General features: G+C 40.5%; 1 protein-coding gene and 1 pseudogene across 1 annotated transcript in view; one reads left to right on the top strand and one right to left on the bottom strand.

The window, feature by feature from the left end:
* Nucleotides 1-22,561, bottom strand: part of PIP4K2A (phosphatidylinositol-5-phosphate 4-kinase type 2 alpha) — a 186,261-nt gene that overhangs the window by 153,775 nt on the left and 9,925 nt on the right. The gene's annotated exons all lie outside the window — the stretch shown is intronic.
* Nucleotides 19,961-20,066, top strand: LOC138990582 (U5 spliceosomal RNA; annotated as a pseudogene).

Raw genomic sequence — 22,561 nt, forward strand, 5'->3', positions numbered from 1 at the left:
TCAAATATGATGGACCACTAAGGACTGTTGAAAGAATCTAAAAACACTAAAACATGCCCTGCCACTCTAGTTCTTTAAAATGAAAAGCTGACCAGTAATTATGTTAAAATAGATTTTACAGGGCTAGAACGTCAGTTCAGACTCCTCCAGGTTTTTCATTCCTTTTAAACTGGTAGGAATAAACGATGCCAAAAACTTATAATTGACTTTAAATGCTTGACTTTCATTTTTAAAATATCTTCATTTTGTCACAAGTGCCTGAAAAACATCAGGTACATCCTTCTTAGCTCTGCCAACCCCCTTTTCAACAATACAGAAGAACTTAAATACCAGTTATGGAACCTCAGCAAAGAAGCTGTGTGGGCTCCACTTTCCCAGGGCACTCCCATCAGTTTATTCATGGACATACTCTGGTGTGCATGTATCTTTATGTGATCTCCCCAAATAAATCCAAATGGAAGATGGGGCACACAGTGGCTATTTCCAAACCTTTTTGCATTAATTTCATTCTCTTGCTTTATGGAAAATAGTCTATTCATCCTCCATAGAATATTATGCAGCAATTAAAAAGAATGTGCTTCACATGTATTGCTCTGAAAGGGGTAAGCATTAAAAACAAAAGTCTTGGCAGTACTAGCTGTAAGTTGAAAATAAATGGATAAAATTCTCTGAAATCTGTGTAACTTTGGTTTAGGCAATCATTTCTTAGAAGGCAATCATTTCTTAGATATGACACCAAAGACAGAAGCAACAACAAAAAACAGGTAAGTCAGACTAACATCAAAATTGAAAACATTAATGTTGCAAACAATGCTATCAAGAAAAGGAAAGAAAACCCATAAAATTCGAGATAAGATTGCAAAGTACATCTCTGATAAGGGACTTATTCAGAAGAATTGTTACAACTTAGTAATAAAAAGACAACCTAATTGAAAGATGGGCAAAATGTCTGAATAGAGATTTCTTAAAAAAAAAGATATAAAAATGGCCAACAACCTTATCAAAAGATGCTCAACATCATTAGCCATTAGGAAAGTATGAATCAAAATCCCAATGATACCACTGCACACCCATTAGGATGGCTGTAATCAAAGATATGGTATTAAGTGTTGGGAAAGGGGTAGTGAAATCAGAAACCTCATACGTTGGCGGCGAGAACGCAAAATGATACAACTGCCTTGGAAAACAGTTTGGCAATTCCTCAGAAAGTTAGACAGTTACAATCATGACCCAAAAATTCCACTCCTGGATTAATACCTGAAAACAGAAACATATGTTCACACATCAATTTGTATATGAATGTTCATAGCAGTGTTACTCATAATAGCCCCAAAGTGGAAACAATCCAAATACCATCAATTGATGAATGGATAAATAAAATGTGATGTATCTACACAAAGTTATATTATTTGACCAGAAGAAGGAACAGGCTACAACAAAGATGAAGCTTGAAAACATTATGCTAAATGAAAGAAGCCAGTCACAAAAGGCTATATAAATGTATAGACAGGAAAGAGATTCCTGGTTGCCTAGGGCTGGGGAAGAAGACTGAGCACCGAAGAATGGGTGTTTCTGAATTGTAGTGCTAGAGAAGACTCTTGAGAGTCCCTTGGACTGCAAAGTCATCAAAGCAGTCAATCCTAAAGGAAATCCACCCTGTATATTCATTGGAAGGACTGTTGCTGAAGCTGAAGCTCCAATACTTTGGACACCAGATGTGAAGAGCCAACTCACTGGAAAAGACCCTGATGCTGGGAAAGACTGAGGACAGGAGGAGACGGGGATGACAGAGGATGAAATGCTTAGATAGCATCACTGACTCAGTGGACATGAATCTGAGCAAACTCTGGGAGATAGTGTTGGGCAGCAGAACCTGGTGCACTACATGCCATGGGGTTGCAAAGAGTTAGACATGACTTAGCAACTGAACAACAAGGGCTGGGGATGGGGGTGGAGAAGGTGAGGAGGTTGTGTTTCTTTCAGGGGAGATAAAAAGTTCTAAATTTAGATGGTGATAATGATTACAGAATCCTGTGAATATCCTAAAGACACTGAACTGTACACTTTAAATGGTATTTAGGTTGTACATTTGTATGGTATGGGAATTATAGCTCAGTAAAGCTGAAACTCCAGTACTTTGGCCACCTCATGTGAAGAGTTGACTCACTGGAAAAGACTCTGATGCTGGGAGGGATTGGGGGCAGGAGGACAAGGGGACAACAGAGGATGAGATGGCTGGATGGCATCACCGACTCGATGGACGTGAGTCTGAGTGAACTCCAGGAGCTGGTGATGGACAGGGAGGCCTGGCGTGCTGCAATTCATGGGGTCGTAAAGAGTCGGACATGACTGAGTGACTGAACTGAATGAACTGAACTGATAGCTGTTTAAGAAAAAAATTCTCTAGCAAATCTAGAAAAGAAAATGAAGATATTATAGTAAATACCTTTGAATTATGTGAATTTTTCATAATCTATTTAAACAGGCCGCTGTGGTCATTAAAAGTCATGTTTTTGAAGTACTTTAATGGTAGTATAATATTACAGAAATAGAGCAGAGTACAAAACAACATGTAATTTCATAAAATAAGAATATATTGTAAAAAAAAAAAAAAAAAAGCTGGAATAGGGATTTTCTCTCTAGATGGCAGAATGGTGAGTAATTTAATTATCATGCTTTAGGATTTTCTATCCTTTTTCTAAATTTTCTCCAACAAGTATACATTATTTTTACAGCCATAAAACAGTTACTTTTTCAGACGAACCCACATGTACCAGGAACTCAAGCATGCAATTGTAGTTAACTGCAGAGCCTTTATTAGCATCTTATATTAGAGAATATTTTTTTCCTTGCATCTTTCATAGTAAAAAGCCTACATATATGCCCCGACTTTTTCCATGGGCTAATACTGCATAACAAAGCACTCCAGAGCACAGTGGCCTAAAAGCACCAGTTTCGTCAGCTCACAATTCAAGGAGGGCTCTTCTCAGTACCCTAAGGTGACCCCACTCTGACTTCCGGGTCTTGGTGGCGGCTGTCAGCTAGAGGGCCTTCCTTCACCATGTCCCTCTTCATCATGGGAGAAGTCCAGCCAAGACCTCTTTTCCTGGCAGCTGATAGTCAAGAGGGCGAAACTGGGCTGCAGGTGCCCGGCATCACAAACCCCATATTCCACTGGTCACAGCAAGTCAGAAGGGCCAGATTCAGAGGGAAGAGCAGCAGACCCTGGATTGCAAGGACAGCAGCAGCGACGCAAGAAGGGGAGAGACCTGGGGGACCCGCCTTATAGGCAGCCTGGACACACGCCCAGAAGAAACCCATTTCTAAAAGAGTCAGCCCTCGACTGCTGAGCAAGAAACACGACAGGCAAACTTTGTGTTTGGTGAAAGGCTGCTGTTCGGTTCCTGTTTTCTGCTGTTCTTATAAGAGATGCACTCTATTGAAAACATGTTGGCCCCTTCATCTGATAAAAATCACATTGCTTGCTGAAACTTAACTATTCCAAAAAAAATCACAGGAAAAAAAAAAAAAAGGAAAAAAAACTCTACTTTCTGACCTTACTAATATTTGGCTAGAATGGGGACATATAGTATTCTAGGCTGGTTAGGTCATACAGTCTCTGTTTTCACTAACTTGGCCTAATCCTAACACAACAGCAGTTACAGGGAGCACACAAACAAAACGAGTGTACCTGTGTTCCAGTAGAACTTCTACGGACAACTGGAATTTGAATGTCATACCATTTTCACCTATCATGAAATATTCTTTTATTTTTTTTTAAACCATTCTTAGGTTTTATGTAGAAACCATGCTTGGCTCAAGGGCCATACAAAACAGGAATGGGGCCAGATTTGGCCCACAGGCTGTACTTTGCCAATCCCTGGGCTAGAGTTAATTCAAAAGATGTAATAAAAATGCCCAGAGAGGAAATGTTCTGCTGAGTACCTCACACACACAGCCACATGCGTTTCCTGTGTAGAACATTCAACCTGCAGCTACCAAATTTCTCTCTGCCCTCAAACTGCTCTACGGAAGCACCACTTTACCTTCTGTTTGACTTTTCGGATTACTTCAATTTTGTTTTGTTACCGACAACAGAAAGTGCTATTTGTTTCCTTTGCCAGCCTTCCAGCCTCAAGTAAGCCCACATACTAGAAAATGCCAGCTACCTAAGAATTAGAAAACTACATATTCTGGTCGTTTTATTCCCAGTGTAGTGTTTTATTCAATTGGAAAAAAATGTTGATGATCACATTAACAGTATCCAGGAACCTTAAAAAAAGTGCAGGCAACAAGACACTTCTCAGTTTAGCTAAAAACATACAAAAGGAACAGAAAACGCTACTGGTGGTGGTGGTGGTGGTGGTGGTGGTGGCTGCACCAAGCTGATAAGGACAGAGAGAAAGACAGCCTCTACGAAACGAAGGGTATCTGCTCTCATGTTAAGCCTAATTTGCAAACTCCTCATATTTGAATTTGGCTCTTAGTCTTTATTCAGTGATGACTCTAACGTGATGTTCGCTGGGGTCAACGGACCACATTAACCCTTGTTCGGAACACTTGGTCCTCTCCCCAGGCATCTGAAGAGGCACAGATGGTCTGATAATCTTTAAATATGCATGATCTGCCTCTGAAAACACTGGCATCACCCCCGCCCCAGGAAACACGCAGCATCTCATCATCTCCCCGTTACCTGTGGTCCTTTTTTCACACAAGACTGATCTTTTGGATCCTTCAGCTTTTTTGGGGGGGCCTAGCAAAGGCCATCTGTGATATCAAGGTGGGCGGGGGGGTTGGAGGGGAAGCTTATTTTACATGATAGTACAGTACAAATAAAAATGAGGAGACTTTATATTGGAACAAGTCAGTAACCTTATTCTATTCAGTCCCCAGCCTCTCACCAGGGGAGCTAAGAGATGACAGGTTACTGTCTACGCCCTGGACTTTCCAAAGTGATGCTAATACCAGCACAGTCAAGGCTCTCCTTTAGGATCTTAATACAAGTCATGTTTTACACGTATACTTCATTACCTAGAGTTTGCTGTCCCATTTTAAGTCGCTGAAGAGACAGACTTCACACAGGGGGCATATTGACAGAGTTTTTCAAACACAGAGGCGGGACCAGTGCCTGGGGCCTGAGTCAGAGCCGGGTTTGCTCCTGACTCACCCCAACAGGGTCACTCAGCCAATTGGCTCTCTGGGCTGTTTTCTCAACCATCAAACATGAATGATGACCCATGCCCTGACCTCTCAGGGCTGTGTAAAGGTCAAAGCAGTGACAAAGGTACAGCTGCTTTGTAAATGTTAAAACAGAAGTTATTATCTTTTATCATAAACCTTCTTCCTCAAGTATCAACAAGTGAAGTTTTGTTCATTTCTGCAGGGGCTGGGAAAGAAGTCAGTTGAGCCTAGGTTTTTGTTTTGGTTTGCAAACACAGCTTTGTCTTTCCAGACTGAAGAGTACTTTTTGATTTTACTTTCTTCTCCTGTCTTTGAGTTGTTCCTCTTAACCCCTTCCAGTTCTCTGTAGCTCTCTACCAAACGGTGCACACGCACACACATGTAAGTGTGCTTATGGTTCAAAGCATAAGATCTTCAAGTATTTACAACTGTCCTAGAATCACCCCATATTTCCTGTAGCTGTCATCAGCTACAACAGGCAGCACATCACCCAAACACCCGCTAGAAACAGTATGAATAATCCTGAACTATAAGTGTGGAGCCCGGTAACTTGCTTTTATAATGTAGACTCTTTCTTTGTGCTGGTTCTAAATGCACTACTTCACAATTTTCTGTACACGCATGCGGTAGCAGACTGGCTTGCTCACTCCTTCAGTTTCAGATCTGGGGCAGATCATCTTTTGCTTCATCTTGCCCATTAATCTGCTGTTTCCCTATCTGTAAATGCTTAATCTCAAAATGTACATTCAGGCAATCTCTAAGAGAGCACAGACCGGGTCTTCTTTTGGTAAAAACCAGCATCAACATATGTGGTCTTAACAGTCGACACTGAGTATCCTTTGTCCCGCCCCTTGTTCCATCTCTCACAGCCAGACCCTTCACATCTTTTGCCAGAGAAAGTTGTTGAATTTTTTTTTCCTTTTAAATTAAACACTATGTCCCCATTTTCCCTCCCCCCACACCCCCACCCCTGACTCCTGGTATCTACTGATGTACTTTCTGACTATGAATTTGACTACTCTGGGTACCTCGTATAAATGGAATCAAAGACTATTTTCAAAACTTTTAAAGTCTCTCTCTCTGGCCTACCCCCCTGCGCCAGCTTACATCCAGTGTGTTTACGATTATTCTTTGAACGATACTTGCTTGGGTCATTAAACTCTTCTGTGTGCATACGCTTACAATAATATATATTATAATCATATATATATATGTTTATATATATATATCTACTAGCTCTCCTTATCCCTTTAAAGGTATTTCCTACCTCAAAAGGAAACCATATTAGTGAAACACCATTTATAGCTATCAGAAAACCAGAAGCTCCCTCCTAGTATATACTACCAGCTCAAGCTCCCTGGTCCACAGACACCACAGTCCCCTGGGGCATCGTCCTGGGAAGCAGAGACACCTGCTGAAAACTGCTATGATGTCTCAGGCGGACGGCCAAGGGACCACTTGTAAAGTCCCCTCAACTTCTTGGAAAAAGTCTGGGGAAAAGCCCAGTCTATTACTGCTGTTTCCTAGCATTTCACCGCCCGGCCAAATCATTTCAAGTTGTACTCTGGTGGGTCCTTCGAGCATTTCTTACACCCGTCTTGCTTGCAGCTGTTTCTTTTTAGCCCAGCACGTACAGCTGCTTGACTGCTTGTATTGTCGGCTGTTTCGGCAAGTGTCCAGCCTAGTAAAACACTGGGTTAGGATGGATTACTTTCATGCTTGTGTGACAGATGCCAAGAAAAAAGCCCTCATTACTGGTGACATTCTTGTCATATCATGTCAACTATGGCAGATCAGCCATGGGTATGTTTTTTTCTGGAATACTAAGGTTTACATTTTCCATAGGATTTTGATTCTTAAGGTTCTGCTTTCATTTGAAAGTGTTAAAAGATGTAGAATGAAAATGAAAAAGTATAATTACACAGCATAAGAGATTTTATGCCTGTAATTTTTAAGAGGGCTTTAACAGAGAATCTGTGCATATCCTTCAATTGACTTTATTTACCCAGTGATTTTATACTTAATATTGGGTCAAGTATTTACTGCTTTACAGGTAAACAGGCGGAATGGGTGAGGACATCAGTCTACCTCTCTGAATCATAATGTCAACTGTAATAAATTTCAGAAGACAAGTGAGTCATTAAAATAAAATTTTCCTTGTGAATTTTTGGTCATGAAACAGAATCGAAGCCTCAGGGTCAAGAAAGCTAAAAGTTGTACAAATAACGATATATAAAATTAGACACAAGGACAGATTGTTAGAGAACAGGGAATAGAGCCAATATTTTATATTAACTTGAAATGGAGTATAATCTTGAAAAATATTGAGTCACTATGTTGTACACCTGAAACTAATGTAATAATGTAAATCAACAATACATTAATGAAAAAGGAAAAAAAGAAAGAAAGTTAAAAGCTACCTAATCCTATCCCCCACCTGGTGCTGGCATTCCTGGATAAAGACAGACCTTGGGGGTAGCCATTGTCAGCTCCAACGCTGGTAACTGGACAGTATTCAGTCAGCAACTGTGTTCTTGGTCATCTGACACCAACAATAATTTTGTAACATGGTTTTGTAATAAATTAATTTTTATATATGAACGTAAGTAGGCTCAAGACCACTGTATCTCTCTGCCTCATTCTTGACCGAGGGGTGAGGGGTAGGCTTAAAGCTAGGGAATCAGGAAGGCTGCCCAAGCCCAGTCTGCCCGTGGGAGTTGCTCTGGGTGTGAATGTTTACACATCTTGTCTACCACCATGGGTAAAACTTTGAAATGTGCTGATCCAGCAGAGAGTCAGAGAATTTCAGGAATAAGAAACTCATTATTTCCCAGACAGCTGACTGCATCATCCTTGGACAATTTGAACTCCTAGACAGTTGTTCTTATCTACTGCAGGAAATCTAATCAGCTCCAAGTATTACATCTTTTTTTGAAAATTAATTTTTATTGGAGTATAGTTACCTTACAATATTTTGTTATTTTCTACTGTACAACAAAATGAATCAGCCATACCTATACATACACATATACATGGGCTTCCCTGGTGGCTCAAATGGTAAAGAATCTGCCTGCAATGTGGGAGATGTGGGTTCGATCCCTGAGTCAGAAAGATCCCCTGGAAAAGGGAATGGCTACCCACTCCAGTATTCTTGCCTGGAGAATTCCAAGGACAGAGGAGCCTGGTGGGCTACAGTCCATGGGGTTGCAGAGAGTCAAATAAGACTAAGCGACTTTCACTTTCATATATATACATACACATATGCAAACACACATGCATGTAACTCCCTTTTGGACTTCCTTCCCATTCACGTCACCACAGAGCATTAAGTAAAGTTCCCAGTATGTTCTTATTAGTTACCTATTTTATACATAGTTTTATATCTTAATCAAACCCCACAAAGGAATGGAGGGAGAGGACACTGAACTCCTGGGTTCCTTTCAGAGACTTGAAAAGTGATATTAACAGGTGTAAAAAAGGACTATTTTCTTCCTGGCAGTTATCCCAGAGTAAAGAGCCAATCAATAATTGAAGCCAGCAGCTCTTCTTTCTGTTGTAATCCATGAATAAAGGTCAGTGTGGTAATGAGTAGGTTTATACCATTTTAATATTTTAAATCTGAAAATGAATACAGTTCACATCTTATTAGAGATGAGTAAATGGGCCCACCAAAATTAAAATAATATGAAATATTCTTAAAGAAGAAAATTTTCTGACTACATTAAGGAAGCAATTTGAATAGAAAAATTTGAAATTGATCACATAACACAAAAGAGTTAAAATGTGCCATCAATAGGGAATAGGATTCTGTACATACTTAAGATGAAGGACTGCACCAAATCAACCTATACACAGTCTCAAATATCATGCACAAAGTTAAAAACCACCTTACAGCATTTATATATATATGTTTTCTGTTGTAGGGCTGGCATATGATGGGAAAACTGCACAGTCACAAAAAGCAGAAAGTGTTTTACTCACAAAAGCTATTTCCTATTTCCATTCAGTTCCTTACATATGTGCATGCCCAGAATCCAGAGCAAAAGATCTGGGCTTGTTATAATTTATCATACATCTCCAAATAATTAATTACAATCAAGACTTAGAGTCAATAAAGGAATCACTTGAGGATTCATGTATTTATCTGTCTATATCTGTCTACAGCCTCTTCTCCTTTCTGGGCAAGGTTTTCCTTCTAGGAGAGTTCACAAAGCTGGGCTTGCAGGAACCTTTCAGGGGACTGCTGGGATGGGGATCCCCTGAGCTCCGGGTCCTTCCTTCCCCCTCCCTTCCCCCACTTGCTTCAGGCCTCTCCACCTAGAAATGTCAACAAGCCAATTGGTCTGCAATGTCACTGATCCCTCAGATGAAACACACACAGGCATTCCTCTGTGAATACCATGAAAAGTGCTTTGTGTCTGTGCCCAGGTGACTGCAGCTGTCCACACTGCCCACAACACTGTTCACTGGCAGCATTCAGGATGGTGGCTATGATTCAGCTTAGCCCACCATCCTGGCCAACCTGCCCTCAGCCCGGTGACATGAAGCTTGTGCCCTCCTGCGTCCTTGTCATCTTCCCTCCTGCACTGTCTCCCAGGAGCTTAGAGGTCAAGAACTGGGAGTGCTTTTCTAGACCTGTTACCTTTTTCGTCACATCTATATGTGATGGAACCCCAGGTTTCTTTTTCTTCTTTTCTAATAGGATTTTGAAAAATATTTTTATTTATTTATTTTTGGCTATGCTAGGTCTTTGTTGCTCCACGTGGGCTTTCTCTGGTTGTGGTGAGCTGGGGTGGGGGACTACTACCCGAGCTCAGGGGTCCCCACCCTAGCAGTCCCCGGAAGGGTTCCAGCAAGCCCAGCCTTGTGAACTCTCCTAGAAGGAAAACCTTGCCCAGAAAGCAGAAGAGGGGGAGGCGGTTGTAGACAGACAAATGGATAAACCCTTAAGTGATTCTTTCACTGAATCTCTAAGTTTAGGTTTTAGGCACGTGGGCTCAGTAGTTGGGGTGCACAGGCTTAGCTGCCTCGTGGCATGAGGGATCTTCCTAGACCAGGGATCGAACCCATTCCCCTGTGTTGGCAGGCAGATTCTTAACCACTGCACCAGCAGGAAAGTCCTGTCCTCCCTGCCCCAAGTTTCTCCTTATTTTCTCACACATTCTCCTCCTTCTCAGGATGACTGATTTCTGTCTCAGTGTATTTCTGTGTAGATGCACCATCACAAGAGAAAGATGGTGCTGGGCTTCTATTTCCTCCAGAAGGACTTACAGAAATTTTTGGATACTGAGTTTTTAAAATTGTTTTACTCCTTACTTTTCACCATCAAATATGTCCCTACACCATCATTTGTGCAAAATACAAGTAGTCTAATACAGTATAGTGTGTGCTAAACTGCTTCAGTCATGTCCGACTCTTTGCAGCCCTATGGATGGTAGCACCAGGCCCCTCTGTCCATGGAATTCTCCAGGCAAGAATATTGGAGTGGGTTGCCATTCCTTCTCCAGGGGATCTTCCCGACCCAGGGATTGAACACACACCTCTTATGGCTTCTGCTTGGCAGGCAGGTTCTTTACCACTGGTGCCACCTGGGACTTAGAACTGTTCCTTACTGATGTGTACCCCACTCAGTGCTACAAAGGGTGAGGGGGCTTGTCCATGACTTGACTGTTGGATGTTATTTCCTGTGTTTTCAGCTGTGCGCTCCTGACAGAAGGGAAACCCAGTTCTCAGCAAATACTGGACCCACAGGGCTTTCGTAAGTGACTTGAGAACACACTTCAAAGCAGCACATCTCTAATGTCTCAGAAATGAGTGAGCTTTCTTTGTCACATTTCTAATAATTACTGGAAAGGAAGAGCTGCTGAAAGCATTTCAGAACTGGAGTCAAGACTAAATTCCTTGTAACTAGGGGGAAAAAAGTCATAAGTTCTATCTGGTTCTAACATTTTATGATTTTTGAGATGGAACCTAAGAAATGAAAAGAAGCTAATGAAAGAGGAGTATATCTGGAGTACCCCTCCATTCTTTCATTCACATAAGGGACTCTAAGACTCTCCTAAGACATGTGTATGGAGAAGGAGTGAGCAGACAATCTATTGGTGCAAGGGAAAAAAAAAGACCAGAGCATCAGTTTATGGTTCTTTTTACCTTAAAAGGAAAGAAATGCATCTTATATCAACATCAGCACCCTCATTTGGGTTTGCATGTTAGAGGGCCCTATGTTAGGCGTTTGGTTTATTTACAGTAGGATGTCATCTTTGTGGTTTTATTTTAAAAAAAAAAGCAAAAACCTTTAAGCAATGAGGTGAAGAGTGACCACAAAAATATTTTGTACAAAATAGAGGTGTTATAGTTACTTTGTGGCAAAATACATAGAAGAATTTGTTCTAAATTTATTGACCTATTCTATGATCACAAGTGGGCTGGCAGATTTTTCTTTATTAGTGAGGTTACTAAATCAATCCCTTCAAGATAAAGATGAGGCTTTTAACCAGTGCAAGAAAACAGCTGCCTTTTGGAAAGAAACAACCATGCTATAGAGAAAACATTTTGAAAAGAGATGTGCTTCTGTATCTACAGAAAACTTAGAAATACTTTCTAATCTCTTTTAACGTTTTCAATAAATATAAAAAGGTTTTTTATTTTGAACCCATCTTTATTAATATAAACTCTAATACCTATGACCATAGAAATTTATCAGATAGGTTTTAACCAAAACTCTTGTATAGCTGGTAGATGGTTTGAAAATGAGAATCACTAGATAATAAAATTTTTCAATAATGTTTTTCATCCATTTGGATCAATAAACCTTTGTAAACTAACCTTTTTTTTTTTCAGCTATTCTAAGTTTTAAAAACAAACAGCAAAATAAGTTGAATGTAGGAAAAGACTTTCAAATTGCTTTACTGCAAAGTATTCACCACGATTTTTAAAAACAATAATATAAATTCATCCATAGTACCTTCATTAAAAAAAACAAACAAATACAACATGTTAATTTTATTTTTAACTGGAGCAAGTTCTTATCTGTTAAAATTTATTTTATCTTTAGTGCAGCCTTTTAAAACATTTGCATACTATAAAACATAAAATAATATAGTAGTACACATATGAAATGTGTAAATAAAAATTCAAATATGAAGGGCATATGCTCAGATTTTTTTCACTGATGTGGTCCAGAATAAAAACTTGGACACCTATTAAGTATGTGGTAACCATGCCAGATTATCTTTGTTTATTCTAAGCTCACAAAAAGTAACAACTTTTAGAATCATTATTTATTTAATCATTTCTTCAATATAGTCACTAAGACCTTTAATCAAAGGGTTTCCTGAGATAGCTATCCAAAGAAAATAATCTCTTGTATCAAGGAAGTATATCTATTTCATAAACAAAAATTTACAAGTTATTTCTGCCTTACCAAATTCAAGATGTAAAATTTTTTTTCCACCCATCACATCTTAGTACATGTCTGGTTTTCCTAACCATGAAAGTACTGCAATGCATGGTGGGGGTGGGGAAATCAAGCTATAAAAAGATATAAGTAATCACAGACACAAAAAGATTAAGTTCAAACTAAGATCAAACATGCTGGACAGTGCGGCTAAAAAAGTTAAAAAAAAAGAAAAGGACAGAAATGGTATGGACCTAACAGAAGCAGAAGAGATTAAGAAGAGGTGGCAAGAATACACAGAAGAACTGTACAAAAAAGAGCTTCATGACCCAGATAATCACGATGGTGTAATCACTAACCTAGAGCCAGACATCCTGGAATGCCAAGTCAAGTGGGCCTTAGGAAGCATCACTACAAACAAAACTAGTGGAGGTGATGGGATTCCAGTTGAGCTATTTCAAATCCTAAAAGATGATGCTGTGAAAGTGCTGCACTCAATTTGTCAGCAAATTTGGAAAACTCAGCAGTGGCTGGAAAACTCACAGGACTGGAAAAGGTCAGTTTTCATTCCAATCCCAAAGAAAGGCAATGCCAAAGAATGCTCAAACTACCGCACAACTGCACTCATCTCACACGCTAGTAAAGTAATGCTCAAAATTCTCCAAGCCAGGCTTCAGCAATACATGAACCGTGAACTTCCAGATATTCAAGCTGGTTTTAGAAAAGGCAGAGGAACCAGAGATCAAATTGCCAACATCTGCTGGATCATTGAAAAAGCAAGAGAGTTCCAGAAAAACATCTATTTCTGCTTTATTGACTATGCCTGTGTCGATCACAATAAACTGGAAAATTATCAAAGAGATGAGAATACCAGACCACCTGACCTGCCTCTTGAGAAACCTATATGCAGGTCAGGAAGCAACAGTTAGAACTGGACATGGACAACAGACTGGTTCCAAACAGGAAAAGGAGTACATCAAGGCTGTATATTGTCACCCTGCTTATTTAACTTATATGCAGAGTACATCATGAGAAACTCTGGGCTGGATGAAGCACAAGCTGGAATCAAGATTGCCAGGAGAAATATCAATAACCTCAGATATGCAGATGATACCACCCTTATGGCAGAAAGTGAAGAACTAAAGAGCCTCTTGATGAAAGTGAAAGAGGAGAGTGAAAAAGTTGGCTTAAAACTCAACATTCAGAAAACTAAGATCATAGCATCTGGTCCCATCACTTCATGGGAAATAGATGGGGAAACAGTGGAAAGAGTGTCAGACTTTATTTTTGGGGGCTCCAAAATCACTGCAGATGGTGATTGCAGCCATGAAATTAAAAGATGCTTACTCCTTGGAAGGAAAGTTATAACCAACCTAGATATCATATTAAAAAGCAGAGATATTACTTTGCCAAACAAGGTCCATCTAGTCAAGGCTATGGTTTTTCCAGTAGTCATGTATGGATGTGAGAGTTGGACTATAAAGAAAACTGAGTGCCCAATTGATGCTTTTGAACTGTGATGTTAGAGAAGACTCTTGAGAGTCCCTTGGACTGCAAGGAGATCCAACCAGTCCATCCTAAAGGAGATCAGTCCTGGGTGTTCATTGGAAGGACTGTTGTTGAAGCTGAAGCTCCAATATTTTGGACACCTGATGCGAAGAGATGACTCTTTTGAAAAGACCCTGATGCTGGGAAAGATAGAGGGCAGGAGGAGAAGGGGACAACAGAGAATGAGATGGTTGGATGGCATCACCAACTCAATGGACATGAGTTTGGGTAAACTCCAGGAGTTGGTGATAGACAGGGAGGCCTGGTGTGCTGCGGTTCATGGGGTTGCAAAGAGTCGGACACAACTGAGCAACTGAACTGACCTGAACTGAATATTTTTAAAACTCACTGGCTACTTTCTTACTCAATATGCACTTCTCCATAGCACTTCATTCATCTCCATAAACATATTTAAGAATTACAACATATTTCAACATGCATATACATCTTACTTCATTTAACCCAAGTTTCACACTAATGAATAGTCATATTATTTCCAATTTGTGTCTTACTATGAAAGATCTTTGTCTTGTTTTTTTTTTTAAAGGAAACACAGGCTAGATCTCTTCTCAGTATATCCAATAGTTTTAAGTAAATATTTCTAGCTTGTAACTTGTTATTTAGGACTATTCTACATACCATAAGAAAAGTTTTTTCTTCTTATAAATAACCAAGTTGAAATGAATTCTTAAATGTTCTTTTGCTTTGGAGATTCAGAAATGGGAATGAATTTGTTCTACAATAGTATTTTTGGCCACTCTGGCTAAGTGGAAGATAACAATTCCATTCAAAATATTACTGTGCACTAAAACTTTTTCGAACTCTTACAGAAAATTTTCACATGAGGAAACAATGTATTTTCTTTAGAACAGAAGGGGTATAAAAGATTTATATTCATAATTCTAAAAGTTCCCATTTTGAATTAATGAAAAATTGATATTGTTTATTTAACTGAAGTCACAGTGACTAGGTTCTCATTCAACACACGTCCCGAAGCCTATTCAGAAGAGTCTGTGACCCCTAACACATGAATTAAAGAGATTTCTTTAGTAAGATAGAATATCTTATGCTTTTTGTGTCAAGCATTTAATATTTTAAAATAGTAATAGGACAGAAATATTTCTCTTAGGTAATTGATCACTCAAGTTAAATATATATTACCATCTCTTATAAAAAGCCCTTAATTTTCTACTTAATTCAAGCTTTTAAAAAAATTCAATTAAGGTTCAATTTTTAAACAAATGTATTCTCCAGGGGCTAATTTTAAAGCCTGCATCCATCTGAAATAGTAATTTAGGCAGCCTGAAAATTGGCAACTGTAGCTGCTACTGTCACCATAAAACACATCCACAGGAAGTGGAAATCATGGTGATCTGGGTGGCTCTGGCTTCGAAGCTTCTCTTTCTTTCTATGAGTTCTGCCTTTGTTTCTTCAGTTTTCTTCAAAGTTCTCAGGAATTCTCCTTCAGTAAAAGGGAAGTGTTAGTTTTTCTATTGTGTAAAAGAGTTAGTTAAAACAGGAAATTTTATTATGTTATGAAAATACACAGTATACTCACTTACTTCTGCTGAAAGGAAAAACTACCTTGCTTTCTCCTTTCTAAATCCCAGTTATCTAAACAGAAGGGAGCTGGATGCTCACAGTTTAAACCGAGTGAAGCTTCAACCTCCCCTCCCCGGCCTAGCCAGGCGGCAGGTTGGCTGGAAGGTCAGCACAGGTGACTGATGTGTTTACATCAGATAAGGTGGGTCAGAGCTGAGCGGTGCACACAGACCCAAGCTGCGAGCCAATGACAGGACTACAGATGGGTGATACACACACACACACACTGATTGTGGACTCTGGTGGACATCCATGATATCTTCTGGACAGATGCATCTGAATCAGCCATAGGTCAAGTCTGACATGAAGCAACAAGTTTAAACAACAACAAATTCCTGACTAGGATACTTGGAGGCAAAGCGTTTTGTATGCCAATAAATGCCATTGGACTGGGCATGGCGTGCTGCAGTCCATAGGGTCACAAAGAGTTGGACACAACTGAGCAACTGAACTGAACTGAACTGAAGTGTGGTGCTGGAGAAGACTCTTGAAAGTCCCTTGGGCTGCAAGGAGATCCAACTAGTAAATACTAAAGGAAATCAACCCTGAATATCCATTGAAAGGACTGATTGTGAAGCTGAAGCTCCAATACTTTGGCCACCTGATGCGAAGAGCTGACTCTTTTGAAAAGACCCTGATGCTGGGAAAGGGCAGGAGGAGAAGGGGAAGACAGAGGATGAGGTGGTTGGATGGCATCACCGACTCAATGGACATGAGTTTGAGCAAGCTCCGGGGGATAGTGAAGGACAGGGAAACCTGGTGTGCTGCAGTCCATGGGTTGCAAAGAGTCAGACATGACTAAGCAGCTGAACAACAACAACACTCCTCTAAGCAGAGCTTGAAATGAATTTAAAGCATGCTCTTAAAATGACACATGTAAGGAAAATGGTATCATTTTACTCCAGTCTTTTTCTGCTCAACTTAGAAATACTCAGAGCAGGAGATGTGGGAAAGGGCTCTCACCCACACTGCTGGGACTATAAACTGGGTCAGGCTTCACAGGACGCACCCTGGCAAAATGGACCAAGAGCTTTAATGTATTCGTACCCTTTCATCAACTCCCTCAAAGGGGAATCTAAGGAGATCATCCAATATAAGGAGTTTTATATAAAGAAATGTTGATTGCAGCATTATTTATGGTAAAGAACTGGAACCAATATATAGACTATTAAAATTTCATTAGGCAATAATTAAAAATTGTCACCGTGAAGAACACAGTGATATGAGGAAATATATAGACAGTATAATCTCAGAGATTTTTCAAAAAGATATACAATGATTGCTTTTGGATAAAATGATCATGTTAATTCTTCACTATATTTGTCAGTATTTTTCAAACAGAAGATATAACATACATACACAAACATACATACATACACACATCTCTCCTCTTATTAGAATTTAAGTTTCACTGAAACCGTGAGCGCATTTAGTGTGGGCGGCTGCGACCGGCGCACTTAGCACAGCCGAGAGGAGCTACCCCACGTCTGAGGTCAAGGGCAGAAGCCAGGAGGACCCCATGCCCGAGGGTCTGTACAAAAAAGAACTTCACGACCTAGATAATCACGATGGTGTGATCACTGACCTAGAGCCAGACATCCTGGAATGTGAAGTCAAGTGGGCCCTAGAAAGCATCACTACAAACAAAGCTAGTGGAGGTGATGGAATTCCAGTTGAGCTATTTCAAATCCTGAAAGATGATGCTGTGAAAGTGCTGCACTCAATATGCCAGCAAATTTGGAAAACTCAGCAGTGGCTGGAAAACTCACAGGACTGGAAAAGGTCAGTTTTCATTCCAATCCCAAAGAAAGGCAATGCCAAAGAATGCTCAAACTACCACACAATTGCACTTATCTCACACACTAGTAAAGTAATGCTCAAAATTCTCCAAGCCAGGCTCCAGCAATACATGAACCGTGAACTTCCTGATATTCAGGCTGGTTTTAGATAAGGCAGAGGAACCAGAGACCAAATTGCCAACATCTGCTGGATCATGGAAAAAGCAAGAGAGTTCCAGAAAAACATCTATTTCTGCTTTATTGACTATGCCAAAGCCTTTGACTGTGTGGATCACAGCAAATGGTGGAAAACTCTGAAAGAGATGGGAATACCAGACCACCTGATCTGCCTCTTGAGAAATTTGTATGCAGGTCAGGAAGCAATAGTTAGAACTGGACATGGAACAACAGACTGGTTCCAAATAGGAAAAGGAGTACATCAAGGCTGTATATTGTCACCCTGTTTATTTAATTATATGCAGAGTACATCATGAGAAACACTGGGCTGGAAGAAGCACAAGCTGGAATCAAGATTGCCAGGAGAAATATCAATAACCTCAGATATGCAGATGACACCACCCTTATGGCAGAAAGTGAAGAGGAACTAAAAAGCCTCTTGATGAAAGTGAAAGAGGAGAGTGAAAAAGTTGGCTTAAAACTCAACATTCAGAAAACGAAGATCATGGCATCTGGTCCCATCACTTCATGGGAAATAGATGGGGAAACAGTGGAAACAGTGTCAGACTTTATTTTTTGGGGCTCCAAAATCACTGCAGATGGTGACTGCAGCCATGAAATTAAAAGACGCTTACTCCTTGGAAGAAAAGTTATGACCAACCTAGATAGCATATTCAAAAGCAGAGACATTACTTTGCGAACAAAAGTCCGTCTAGTCAAGGCTATGGTTTTTCCTGTGGTCATGTATGCATGTGAGAGATGGACTGTGAAGAAAGCTGAGCGCTGAAGAATTGATGCTTTTGAACTGTGGTGTTGGAGAAGACTCTTGAGAGTCCCTTGGACTGCAAGGATATCCAACCAGTCCATTCTGAAGGAGATCAGCCCTGGGATTTCTTTGGAAGGACTGATGCTAAAGCTGAAACTCCAGTACTTTGGCCACCTCATGCGAAGAGCTGACTCATTGGAAAAGACTGATGCTGGGAGGGATTGGGGGCAGGAGGAGAAGGGGACGACAGAGGATGAGATGGCTGGATGGCATCACTGACTCGATGGACGTGAGTCTGAGTGAATCCAGGAGTTGGTGATGGACAGGGAGGCCTGGCGTGCTGCGATTCATGGGGTCGCAAAGAGTCAGAAAGAAATGAGCGAATGAACTGAACTGAACTGAAACCATGAACAACTCTAGTTCACCTAAACAGACATAGGAAAAAAAAAGTTCCATATAACACAAAACAAAAATATTCACCATGGCCTATTTACTGGATCAAATCTTTACTGACATGTTTTAAATTTGTGAATATCTGATGCCAAAATTACAAAAGAAAAGTGAATAAGTCAAAGGGATATACTAGCTTATCCTAACCTATATTCTTCATTTAAAATGTCCCTTAAATTTTCTCCTATCCTCCTAATTTGGCTCAAGGTGCTCAAGAAAAAAAAAGTGCCTTCTGGATTTATCATAATTGTTCTGAACAGTTCTTTCTATGCCAGAGCATTTGAGCTTTTCATCTGTGTGCAAGCAGAATACTTTACGAATGGGTTGAGTTTCAATGTTCCAAGCATTCATTTGGAAGGTGGCTGGCTGGCTGTTTTGATGTGGAAATATATTTCAATTCCTAATGGAGTAAAAGCCTGGGGTCTTGGTTCTATGAGGGAGGGGGTCAGTTGGAAAGAAAGTTTCTTCTCAGGCTCCGGGGCACAGAAAAAAGGTAGAGCGTATTTTCTAAAAGGTAAAGCTGATTAGCAGCACAGTGGAACCAGTCCTTTGGGAGCATGGAAACATCAGGAGTCAGGGCAGATTTGTGAAAGATGCATGAACACCCCAGACATCTGGGGCCATGACAGACGGAGGGGGCAACGTGGTGGGGCTGGAGGAGAATTACTCAGGGAAATTCAAGAGTAAAGACATTGAGTTTCCGCTTATTTGGATTGGTGTCTTGAAGTTTTTTAAGACTAGGAATAACTTGGTCTGCAAGGCTTCTGATACCATCCACACCTGGTTATCCCCGGAAATGAAACAATGACAGTGATGGTGTTTGTGTTTGGGAGTCGGGGGATTCCAATCTGGGCATGCAGGTGTGCAAGATAAACTGTAAGGACAAATCTTTCTATTTATACTGTGATAGATGTGTTCCTGAAAAACTTTATATTCTATTTACACACTTAATATAGATTTTAGGAAGGCCACTCAAAACCTGCAGAACGTGTCAAAAAATAAACTGCTAAAAGCCTTTCATACCCACCTTCAGAAGTGCTTAATTTCTAAGAAATACAGAAAGGACTTTATCTTTAAAAATCTTTCGCCTTTTACTACAGATTTCCGTGGAGAGAAACAATTTTGAGTCTTAAACCAATTTTTTGTAAGCCTTGCTTAATGCGAGGCTGAAAAAAAAAAAAATTCAACTGTAAACATCACGTGATGGAAAGAATGTAAGGAACCACTGAGTCTATACAGACTAGAACCAAATGCACAAAAACTGGACAGAACCATGAAATTCATTCTTCCAACACTGAGGATCTAGCCACCTGAGTCAAGCAAAGAGCAAGGACCAGGCGACAGAGTGTCTCTGGCCCGCTGCCTTTGGTCATGTCAGGTAATTTTGCATCCTATTACCTGGAGGCATTAAACAGTAATGTGCCCAAAGAACAACTGGGTATGGACCAATTTCTGCCTCAAAGGCCATCACTCACCATCGTCCAAACTTGTGCAAACTACTTTGCACAATGCAAGCTTGCACATAGCAGAAAATCCTGCGTAATTATGCGTTTTCTGGAGTAGATTTAAATCTGTAAAGGAAACCCTGCTTTCTTTTCTTCTGTCCAGCCTAATCTCCACCTGAAGGCTTCCTCCAGGAATTCCTTAGGAATTCGACATGAAATTTGGGATGCCTGACCTGAGAAAAGCAGGAAGGCTGATGGCACACAGGCCACCTCTGTGTACATCAGAAGATGAGCTTTTTCTGTGAAGGCAAATTACAAAAAGTGAGCCTGGCTCTGACTGCTGCAGCCCTTGGCTGGGGGGGCATGTGGGCAGCTGTACTGCCCCTCCCATGTGGGCATCTCTGTGCGGGTTATGTGATGAGTGCCATCCAGGCTTCTCATCCTTGGGTCCATTAGTACAATACATACTGCTTTTCTCAATGTGCAGGTGGAAACAAAAACAAAGTATGTTTTTACAATTACTAACAGCACTAAGCTCTGATTGTTAGGGTGTCCAGCAACTTGCAGGCAGGATCTGAATATAACCAAGCTCAAAAGAGTCAATGCAAACAGTAAGGAATTTAAACAGGAACACATGCGAGAGAATGGAAACCAAACTGTAAAACTAGAAGATGGGAAGCATAACAGCTCCTGAAGAAAGGTTCAGCAGGTCCCTAAAACGACACAGATGCTTTATGCTCTTGTACACGCTTCTCAGACAGTAAAGAATCTGCCTGCAATATAGGAAACCCCATTCGATCCCTGGGTCAGGAAGATCCCCTGGAGAGGGGAATGGCAACTCACTTCAGTATTCTTGCCTGGAGAATCCCATGAACAGAGGAGCCTCATCCATGGGGTCGCAAACAGTCAAATACGACTTAAAGATTAAACAACAACAGCAACAACACACTTCTTACTCTGCCTATAACCGTCCCCTCCAGCCTCTCTACCAGGTGAACTCCAATACATTTTTCAAAATCCAACTCACGTAGCACTAACTCTCCAGGGGCAGTTTATGAAGCCTTTGTCATCTGTAGATCTGTGCACACAGCCAGGGGAGAGGGGTCCCTCGCCCAGAAAGACTCCAAGGTTTGAGAATTGTCACTGTCCCTCCACCTAGGCACCAAACCTGCACTGTGGGAGACCCCATGGCCCCAGCTGGCTGCTCTGATGGCCACTGACTCTCTTCTTTGTCACTCCCCCTTTTTTTCACTGTTAAGAAATCTGAAATTAGGTGCAGGGAGACTAAAAGCCATCTGAATGGACTTGCACCTAGGGGCAAATAAGCATAGCTGCAAATAAGCATAGCAAATAAGCAAAGCAGCTGAGAAAAGACAATGTTGTTGGAGAAAAGATTCAGGAAAAGTCTTGCAAAGATTCAAGAGAAAGTGAGGAAGCAGACACTTTGGATCCTTGTCTACATGTGGCTCTCAGGGCCCTATGGTTCCAGGAGCTACCCCATCACCCCTCCCTGTTTTTTCCTCTAGCTAAGCTGATTTTCATGACTGTCATTTACAACCAAATAAACCTTGAAGGCAGTTTCATTAATTCACCAACTTAGCACCTTGTTTACATAATTACATGCCTATCTTCCCAGTAGGTCTATGAACTCCTTACAAGCAAAAAACCTGTCTTTTTCATACTTCTTCCTCTAAGGCCTTAAAGAAAACACCTCCCCCCCCCCCCAAAAAAAAAGTACCCTGGACTAATTACAGGTTATTAACAGAAGAACTTTAGATATGAAAATGACACTTTTTACAAAATAAAGTATATATTAGTTAAAACTAGACCATGAAACCACATCTCCTAGTTGTGGAGGTGGAATTTATTAAGATTGAAGATGTCAAATGCTGAATTATCTGTCAAATGCTGGATTTACCTATAAACTGTAAAGGTTTATGTAAACATCAAAATTGCAAATATAATCATTTCTACAAAAGAGCAATTTAAGTGCAGATAATATGGCTTCTTTTTGGCTAATAGCCCAGAAGGTAACCATTAATGTAATGGAGCATGAATGAAAGAGAATGATTTAGGTGCCCAAACTAGAAAACCCAGGGTCACCCTCAAAGCCTTCCTATCCATTCCCTCATGCAGTTACCAAATCCAGCCAAGTCAACCTCCCAAACATCTCTGGAGACACCCTCTCTCGGCCACCAGGGAACTGCCCTGGTTCAGA

The sequence above is a fragment of the Bos mutus genome, chromosome 13, assembly GCF_027580195.1.
Source record: "Bos mutus isolate GX-2022 chromosome 13, NWIPB_WYAK_1.1, whole genome shotgun sequence".
NCBI classification, from domain to species: domain Eukaryota; kingdom Metazoa; phylum Chordata; class Mammalia; order Artiodactyla; family Bovidae; genus Bos; species Bos mutus.